Source organism: Culex pipiens, chromosome 1 (assembly GCF_016801865.2).
Source record: "Culex pipiens pallens isolate TS chromosome 1, TS_CPP_V2, whole genome shotgun sequence".
In the NCBI taxonomy this organism is placed as follows: Eukaryota; Metazoa; Arthropoda; class Insecta; order Diptera; family Culicidae; genus Culex; species Culex pipiens.
The window spans coordinates 480,946-491,111 of record NC_068937.1 but is presented as its reverse complement, the minus strand read 5'-3'; the positions used below and the strand labels follow the sequence as shown (position 1 = coordinate 491,111).

At 37.3% G+C, this 10,166-nt stretch overlaps 1 protein-coding gene across 3 annotated transcripts in view; it reads left to right on the top strand.

Moving 5' to 3' along the window:
• Nucleotides 1-4,142: 4,142 nt before the first annotated feature.
• LOC120422535 (carbonic anhydrase-related protein 10) overlaps nucleotides 4,143-10,166 on the top strand; it is an 88,715-nt gene continuing 82,691 nt past the window's right edge. For 2 of the 3 annotated variants that reach the window (XM_039585997.2, XM_039585999.2), the window contains exon 1: nucleotides 4,143-4,284. The gene's annotated coding sequence lies outside the window, so the exon portion shown is untranslated. Of the gene's footprint in view, nucleotides 4,351-10,166 lie in introns of all 3 variants that reach the window. The other variant, XM_039585998.2, reaches the window with a different exon arrangement.

Sequence of the window (10,166 nt, the reverse complement as noted above, 5' to 3'; positions counted from 1 at the left end):
AGAATCGAAAAATCCCCTTCTTTTCAAAATTCAACAACTCCCACTCTGGCACGCTGGATGTCTAGCTGTTTAGCACGTTGCATAACTTGCAGGCGCGCGTCTGCGAAGCAAAAGATTTCTGAGCCCTCCCACACAAAGCATGGAACCGCCTTCTTTGCCATGGCTTGCTTTGCTAGGCCGCGAAATCTTTAACCAGTCAGCCGAAATCGATTTTTCCTAACCTTACCTATCGCCGGAGCCCCCCACACAAGTCTTGAGAAATAGCATTAGTTTTGGCAGGGAAGAAAATTTATCTCGGCAGCAACCGGGGCTCAATAAATTTTGGCACAGCCATCTTTCGACCTACAATCCAACGTGAAGAGGTGGGAGGAGGTGGCACATGAAAAACATACGATTTAACCTTGTATACAAATGTTTAACAACAAAAGCGACAAAAGAAGAACGAAGCTCTTCTGCGCTGAGAGTGGAGAATTTCTGGAGCCTCTGGAGCGCGGTAGAACTTTGTTTTCCCAGGGAGCAGCAGGCCGTGGGATTTCTGTGGGAGCAGAGAATGCTCGGAAAAGAAGGGGAAGACGCGTAATTGTTGAAGCGACTGCGCAGTGGGCCAACCGAAGGAACAGCATGTGGAAAATATTGAAAGAATTCGGAAGAAGTGTTTTGATGAGTTGTGCAATTTTAACAATCTTAACCCTCTGACGCAAAATGAGTTCAAAATAGCTGATGTAATTTTATATAAACTTACAATTTCCAATTTCTTGTCGAATCAGCAGGATCTAGATCAAAAGTGTTTCTATTTGGCTCAAATTTGTTCGAAATAAATAGACCAGTATGTTTTTGTTTGACATTCACGGTTATCCTACGTAAAATAGGGTGGTCTTAAAAATTGCGTTTTTTTTTACGAAACAGACCAGACTCGATTATCTGAAGTTTCGATTATCTGAAGGAATCCAATCACGAACAATTTTTTTTCGGTTTGCCTATTTTTCACTTTTAGCATTTTTTGTGATTCGATTATCCGAAGATTTAATTTTTCCAAGGACTTCGGATAATCGAGTCTGGACTGTATCCGCAAAAAACATTTTTTTTCTCTAAAAATCATATTCCCGGGACGATTGTAGCTCGCCACGTTTCTAAAGATAGGTGATTAGTCGGGCTTTTTAGGACATTTAATATAGCTTTCACAATTAGATTTTTTTTACCGATTTCGGTAAATTTTACCGAATTTTCAACTGCTGAACAGTTCGGTAGACTGAAAATTACTGAATTCGGTAAAAACTTTCCAAAATTTGGTAATGCAGTTCATTATTGTTAGTTCGTACAACCGAAATTCGGTAAAATTTTGTTCATTTTGACAGATGGTTTACCGATCTAAACTTTACCGATTTTTCTACTACCGAATGCGGTAGAAAAATCTAAGTGATCGAAGATTAATAGTCAGGACCCGGTGCCTGCAATCCCCGTTACAGTTTATATGGAATTCCAATAAGAATGTACCAGAAAAATCAGGCTTCGGGTCCTGACTGTTAAACGGGAAAATCAATAATATTGTTCCTTGACCTATTTTGGAACTCTGGCCCAAATATTTGCAAAATCAACATTTACCAACTCGGAAGTGAAGTTTGTATGGGAAAAATAAAAAAAAATGTTTAAAAAACGATTTTCATACGGTTCGGTCTGTTACTTTCATCCAAGTATTCCCTGAAGTGAGATTCTCATTGGAAATTTAAAGCTGTACAACTTTGTAGAAAATACCAAAGCTGTAAAATTCGATCCTTTATTATAATCGATTTAAAAATATGTTTTTTGTATGAAGGGCAGGGGGTAGCGAAGAAGACGTCATCTTGGAAGTCCAGCAAACAAACACTGAGAATCAGTATTATACATATTACTATGGTTACTAGGATGTAACAAAAATGACTTTTTGGCGGGCATTCAGGGGTTTGTTCCGGTGGGCATACTGAGCCTAAATCCCAAATATGAGCTTGATTGGACTTAACAGGAGCTGGCGCTCCGCCCTTCAATTTTAAATGGGATTTAACCCGTAAAAAAAGATTTTTTCAAAAATGTCACTTTTTGAGGCATTTTGGCCACCAATGCGTTTACCAAAAACATCACTGGCGTGTAGGCCAGATCCTTGCGCATCTTTTGGTATATATAACATTGATGTTTGGAGCATCCTGGAGCTCGGTACAGACCTTCAAAGTTTGGCATTTTTTCAAAAAATTGGTCCCAGCAAAATCAAATGGCGTCTCGGGCGTCGCGAGGTTTTTTGCCGGCGCCGATTTTTCGAAAAAATGCCAAACTTTGAAGGTCTGTACCGAGCTCCAGGATGCTCCAAACATCAATGTTATATATACCAAAAGATGCGCAAGGGTCTGGCCTACACGCCAGTGATGTTTTTGGTAAACGCATTGGTGGCCAAAATGCCTCAAAAAGTGACATTTTTGAAAAAAATCTATTTTTACGGGTTAATTCCCATTTAAAATTGAAGGGCGGAGCGCCAGCTCCTGTGACGTCCAATCAAGCTCATAATTGGGATTTAGGCTCAGTATGCCCACTGAAACAAACCCCTGAATGCCCGCCAAAAAGTCATTTTTGTTACACTCTAATGGTTACACGAAGTGTATTATCCTGGTTGAACTCAAAAGTCAAATGTGTCAAATGCAAATGTGTAAAAGCAAACTGAAAAATGTGTGATGCCGATTCTCAGTGTACGGGCGCACTGTTTTGTCGACCAAAAGAAAAAAAATCAAAAAAAGGTAAACAGAAATATCTCTTTTTTAGATATGAAATTTCAGCCAATATTGGGATGGAATCTAAAAGAATATGATAGAATTTGCCATCAGCAACTCAATTCACGTGTTTTTTCAGGAATTTATCGTTTAAATTGCTAATGTCGACTGTTGCCAGTTTGCTTTGGTCGGAATAGGGTTGCCATCCCCCCGGGCTAGGGTTTCAATGGGTTAATCTCAACCAATTTCGCCCAATCGTTTTTCGCTTGTGGAGCATGGGGGTCATTTTTTTCTGGGCACCCTACTGTACAGTGAATAGTAGGTTGGCTCGATTAGATCGATTTTTTCAGAGCAAGGTTTATTCGGTAGCTTTTAGGCCCTACAACTTCCCAAATTGTAGGAGCGATTAGTTGCGTCCACACTTTGCGCTTTTCATTTCAATTTTGTATGGGAATTTATATGGAAAAACCTTTTTAATGTTCAGATTTTTATCATTTTTATTTTCCTTTATTTTTTTAAACCAACACAACAGCGTCAAAATTAAGGAAAAAAAACACGTTTTAGACCAGTTTTGAGGACGCTGCATCTTTTGACAGGAGCAAGATAGCACCATACTATCTTCGGGAAAGTTTTAGAGAATTGTAAATCATCATATTCGTACTCTGCGATCCCATTTTAGTCAAATTTGAATGGTTGATTGTCTTAAAAAATACTGAATGCATTTTTTTAATACTGCCATTTTAGCTGCCATCTTGGATTTAAAAATTTTAAATCACTTTAGAGTTGTTTAAAGGTCATACTTAAGCTCAACAAACACAAATAAGACAACGAATATCTTTTTTTATTGATTCGATTATCCGAATATTTGATATCCGAAGTGATTTTTTCCGAGGCCTTCGGAAAATCGAGTCTGGACTGTAGTTCAATATTTTTCTCTGTGTTCACTTCATTACATGAAATGGTTGTCTTATTTTGTTAAATTGAAATGTTAGTAGTTTAGGTCGTGTCGAGTTCTAAAATGCTTCTGGAATGCTTAAAGATACGAGAGCAACAAAATTTAAACAGAAAGTGGAATTTATGTTCAAATGCCAATAACTACTTTACCACTCCACAGGAACCTCAAACCTTTCACCCATCGCATTCAACCAACCCTCCATGTTGAAAAATTAACAACAATTTCAATCGCCGCTTTTGTTTTGATCCCTCGTTCGTCCATGCGATATCCGCTCCTTAACGTAGCAACATTTGTCCGTGCGCACGCGCCAAACCCCTTTTCCCCGATCCAAGCAACCCACATTTCCTCCCCGAAAACAACACTTCGGCTCTCTCCGGGTGCCTCCTCCGGTCGTCTCGTTCGCTCTCACTCGAAAAAGCTCCCCGTCCCGCTCGCACGCCGATGTAAACAGTGATAACAAACGGTCGAAACCGAACACAGCTTGTTAACTGTGTGAGTCCACAGTGCGGCATCGGCACGCCGTTTTGCGTTTAGTTTCCCTTCGACAGCCCTTCGAACCGGTCGCGAAACGGTGCTTTCTCCCGCTCGGAACACAAAGTAAGCTATGGAGTGAAACCGGACCAAAAGGATAACCTCTCTCTCCCCCGCTCAGCTGTTAACGCGGTGATTAAAGTCGTGGATTTTGACAACTCGTGTGCAGCAAGCCCGAATTTGATCAGCTGATCAGAGTGTGTCCTTGTCTCTGCATGTGTGTGTGTTAAATTCAGAACAAAGTCGCCTCCTCTCGGGGTTGGCTTCCTGCGTTATCACGCAAATTTCGCCTGCTTTGTTTGTTTGTTGCTGCAGTTGTCGTGAATAATTTGGCGATTAGTAGGCTAATTTGTACGGTGTTTTCGTGCAAGTGTGTGTGTGTCCGTCCGAGAGGTCACCGGTAATCGACGGAAACACTTTGTGGTGGCGTGGCCTACTGCTGTGTGCGGACTCTGGAAGAAAATTAGTGACACGTGTTTTCCGTGCTTCGTTTGGGGGTTGTGTGTGTGCGTTTTTGGTGGTTAACTTTTGACGTTTGATTAAGTGATATTTAATTAGTATCCGGTTTCGTGAAAGGGAAGTGAAGGAAAATCTCGGAGTAAATATTTGGACAATTTTTTAAGGGAAGCCTTGGAGAAAACATGAAAGCTAGAAACGATGGATTCAAATATTTGCAACGGTTCTTATTTGAATTCATACATTGATTTCTCTGCTTCCGAAATCAAGTACAGTGTAAGGGACTTTAGATAATCAAACCATGAATAAAAAATATTTGTTTTCGTGTTTTTTTTTATTTTTTAACATGAAATTCGAATTCTGCGACCCCATTTGAGTCAAATTTGAATAGTTGATTACAAAATGCTTTTTTCCAATATTTCATTACTGCCATTTTGGCCGCCATCTTTGATTTAGAAATTCTAAATCATTTAAGCGTAGTTTAGGGGTCATACTTATGCTCGACAATCAAAAATAGGATAAAGATTTTTTTTTTCGATTGTCCGGAGTGAAATTTTTTCTAGGCATTCGGATAATCGAGTCTGGACTGTATTGATGTTTTCTTAGTGATAATTTTTAGGTTTAAAAATTGTAATATATATCATGTATATATCATATATTTGACAGGTCAAATTGTTGTTTCTCACTATTTGAACAACATATTTTGCAAAGATATAGTGAAAATTTAGGTGCTTGATGGAATTACATGCTGTTCTCTTTTTTTATTTTTTCAAACATTCACGTTAATTTGTTTTGATTAATCTTGTGAAATGTTGAATATAATTTCATTTTTGAAATTAAAAATTTATTCCATTGCAAATTTTATTTCAAGCTAAAAAAGTTCTTCGAAAAATCTGAATATCTGAAAAATAAATTAACATTGAATAAACTTGTACAATCATTTTAAAACTATTTAGGATACATTGATTCTGCGTTTTTAATCAAAAAGAGCATTTTAAAGCTTTTTCCAAATACTTAATTTTGGAACCACAATCGAAAAAAAGACAATGGGATTTTTTTTCGCGAATTCACGATATTTTGCAAATTTTGTGACAGATGCATAACTATTACGCTGTTCAAATAATTTTGTGATATTTTTTCCTTATCTTTTTTTTATAGTTGGGCTTGAAATTTGAAGTTTAGTTTTATTTTTTTACGAATAATTTGTAATAAGTTTTATAATTGGCTTTGAATAAGTCTCCAGAATTTCACGTCAGAATTTTTCGAAACAGTTTAATTTTCTATTTAATTTTTATTGGTTTTTGGTCACATTGTTTCGAACAAAAAAAACTTAAAATTGAAAAAATAAATAAGATAATATGCAAATCTGTTCGGATATTAAAATGAAACAGTTTTTTTTACGGATTGATTGATATTCTCCGGCAAAAATATTCGTATCTATGTACGAAAGAAGCCATTTCGTATTTTTACAATATTTTGCGGGCTTTTCATCTGTATTTTGAGAAGAGTTTTTTTTTTTTAATTGATTTTTTGTCTTCGGCAAAGTTGTACGTAATAATCAGGAATGTTTTGTGAATACAGACCATATCGGAATATAAATTGTTTTTTATTTCTTTTGTCACTTGACCTCCCAAATACGAAGTTTTAATCTAGTTTTTTTTTATATTTATTTTTATTTGTTTTAGAGAATGACTGTTGGTTTGATCCTCAATACAGTCCAGACTCGATTATTCGAAGCCTCGGAAAAAAAATCACTTCGGAAAATCGAATAACGAAAAATAAAATGTTTTTCGTAGTCTAATTTTTTTATTGTCGAGCTTAAGTATGACCCCTATGCTACTCTAAAGTAATTTAAAAAAATTCAAGATGGCGGCTAAAATGGCGGAGATGAAATATTGAAAAAATGCATTTTATTTTTTAATAGGCATTAAACAACTCAAATTTGACTAAAATGGGATCGTAGAACTAAATTTTATGTTAAAACCAAGAAAATGAAAAAATACGAAAACATTTTTTTTGTTTGTGATTCGTAGGCTTAGTGATTTTTCACGCTAAAAAAATGCAATTTTCACGGGGACCACAATTCGAAAACACAAAATTTCACGGAACGTGAAAAATGTAAAATAACCTATACCTATGTTAAACAACCATCAAGATTTTAATATACTTTATTATATATTATGCATCCATGCTAAGTGAGTTTTTAAGCAGATAATTTCACGATGACCATTAAATCAAACAATTATATATTTGGGAATTTCACGAGACTTTGAAAAAAAAAAATTAATGATGCAGAAGGGTTGGTTATAAGACTTAAATAATATTTTTAAGCCCAAGTTTTTAATATGGAATAAAACCATTTTGAAACTTCAATTTTCTTCTAGAAACCTTGAGCATTGTTGCGGCCGATTGCCTCAACCCGGGATGGTTTTACTGGAGACTTCGCGGGACTGTATACCACGTTCTGGGACGGAATAAAACACACGTTTTCTCTAAAACACTTCTACTCGACCGATTTTTATTACACGTCTGGACAACTCAAAACTTGCGAACGGAATGACAATTCTTGCACTTCCTCTTTCTCTCGTTCTTTGCGCGCGCTCTTTCTTCGCGCCAAAACCGTCGATCAGGTCGCCGTTGCTTTTTCGCCGCTGACGTTTGACAGCGGCGGCGGGGGGTTTGCCGATCGCAGCAACCAGTGCTGCCATCTGACGTGGTTTTTCATTTCACGCTTGAAGAGCCTACCAAACGGACGCGATGGCGGACATTCTCCCGCCCGCTGCGAAGCTGAAACTCCTTTAAGCCTTGAAGCTTCTTCTGGTCGACGATCTGGACTGGATGCTCCGATTCCGGGTAGAATTTGGCGACAAGGTGGTGCCACTTGGAAGGTTCTACAGGTAGTTGGTCGGGATTGGTCGTTATCTGTTGTGGAGTAGGTTTCTGGACGATGCGGCAGGTTCCGCTGGTGTTTGGCTTCATCTGGTAGGTTTGGTTCTTGGATACGATCACCGGCTCTCAAGCGGCCATCGCTATCGAGTATCTGTGGGCGAGCTGGCTGGTACGTGGCTGCACTCAGTTTCTGCTCGAGGTTCGGTACAGGGCCCTTCGACGGCAGTGTGTCCTTGTAGCGAGTAGCGTCTGGCTCAACAGCACAGCGCGGAGGAATTCGGGTATCCGGGATCGGACTCGGAATTTGAAGCACAAAGTGATCGTTCTCGTTACGGCGGTGGGTTATCTGTACTTGACTATCGACCCTTTCGTTCTCGGCGGAGAGGAGTGTTGACTCTACAGTCTTTTTCAGGGCATCCAGGCCAGAGGCGTACTAAGGTCGGGTGTCACCCGGGGCGGGCTACCCGGTGTCACCCCTCCCCCCCCCCTTCTCACACACCCCTTTCTAGGTTTAATCCCACCAAACTTATGTCACATGGTATTCTTCTTACAAACTGGAATTCTAAATAATACTCTGCAATGAGCAAAAATCTTGCAATATAAAAAAATACAAATATTTTTAATAATGAAAATTAAACTTTTTATATTAAAGCAAAGACTTTTTCAAAAAGTGTTTATAATTTGATTTTTTTTTTCCATATGCAAATACACGTATTATAATTATCGAAATAATTATATCGAAGAACTAGCTCAAAAAAGAAACTATCATTCAGCTCGGCGATTTTCCTTATAAATAACAGTTTTTTTAAAATGAAAAATATTCAGAATATATGTTGTGTCATCAAATACACAATACATTATTTTTATCATTTGATAGTGTTTACATCAAAATCTAAATCATTTTTCTTAAAATTTAGAAAGATTAAAAATTCATATACGCTCAACAATCGATACGAGATTGAATAATTCGTAAATTTTGCTGATTTAAATTCAAATATTTATTTTGAAAAAAAAATGCGCGGTATTAGTATTCTCTAGAAATTTTGTTAAGATAAATATTTTCTTAATAATTATAAGACATGACATTTGTTCAAGCTTTATAAATCTTTTTCCAAAGGCAACAAATTTAGTAAAGCAAACTGATTTGATTTAATATACATAATTTATAGCCGTAATTAAAAAACCATCTATTCCATATTTTCCAAAATCTTTGGAAGCTAAAATAATTGTCAGTTTAAACTTAAAAAGAATTAGAATAAATTAAAGCTAAGCAAAATATTTTAAGCGGTTAAGGGTAGGATATTTTGAAACGTAAATTTCCCGTTGTTTTTTTTTTTTTAGAAAAGACACTTTAAAGTTTTTTTTCTAAGAACTGCAGATCAAAAAAACATTTTTGGACTTTGGGTTTCTTGAATTGACATTTTTGACACAAGATAAACTGACATTTCATTAGTTTTTTTTTAACATTCCAGCGATTGATCAACAATTAGTTTGATCAAATCTGTATTCTTTGCGATCAAAAACGTCATTCCAAGTTTTTTTTTGCCCCGCGGAATTTTGGGCGATTTTTTTAAACGCTCAAATTGCGCAAATTGAATCGAGTAGGGGAACAGCATCTAAATCCAGCGTGCCTCTAATGTTGCCATGTCACTTTGACATTCAATTACAGCTCATTAAAAGCGTTTTCAACAGAAATCGAGTGATAAATAGCAAACATACGAGAATTTCCCCTACTTCAAATTTCTAGGATCATTTAGACATTCTTACAAATCAAAAAAGAAAAAAAGAATCGTCCAAATTGATTGAATTATGCACAAGAACCAGCGAGTAGAAGTTGCCGTTGGGCGTCCGTGTAAGTTTGACATTGGGTGTTTGGCGTTGGGTGTTCCAGTGTTAACATAAAACTTCAAATTGTAAAATTTGTTAATCGAATAAAAATGCTCAATAATTTTCTATTAAGTTATCAAAACAATAAAAACGGAAAAAACAGAATTATGTTCCATCAGTGCGAGCGGATGGTTGTGTTTGTTTACAAAGTGAAAAAAAACAGGATTGTGCATGCAAACATATTGAGTGAAGGGACGCGCTGGACGGGGGGGAATCATTCAATTATGTTCCATCAGTGCGAGCGGATGGTTGTGTTTGTTTACAAAGTGAAAAAACAGGATTGTACATGCAAAAATATTGAGTGAAGGGACGCGCTGGACGGGGGGGAATCATTCAATTATGTTCCATCAGTGCGAGCGGATGGTTGTGTTTGTTTACAAAGTGAAAAAAACAGGATTGTGCATGCAAAAATATTGAGTGAAGGGACGCGCTGGACGGGGGGAAATCATTCAATTATGTTCCATCAGTGCGAGCGGATGGTTGTGTTTGTTTACAAAGTGAAAAAACAGGATTGTGCATGCAAAAATATTGAGTGAAGGGACGCGCTGGACGGGGGGAAATCATTCAATTATGTTCCATCAGTGCGAGCGGATGGTTGTGTTTGTTTACAAAGTGAAAAAAACAGGATTGTGCATGCAAAAATATTGAGTGAAGGGACGCGCTGGACGGGGGGGAATCATTCAATTATGTTCCATCAGTGCGAGCGGATGGTCGTG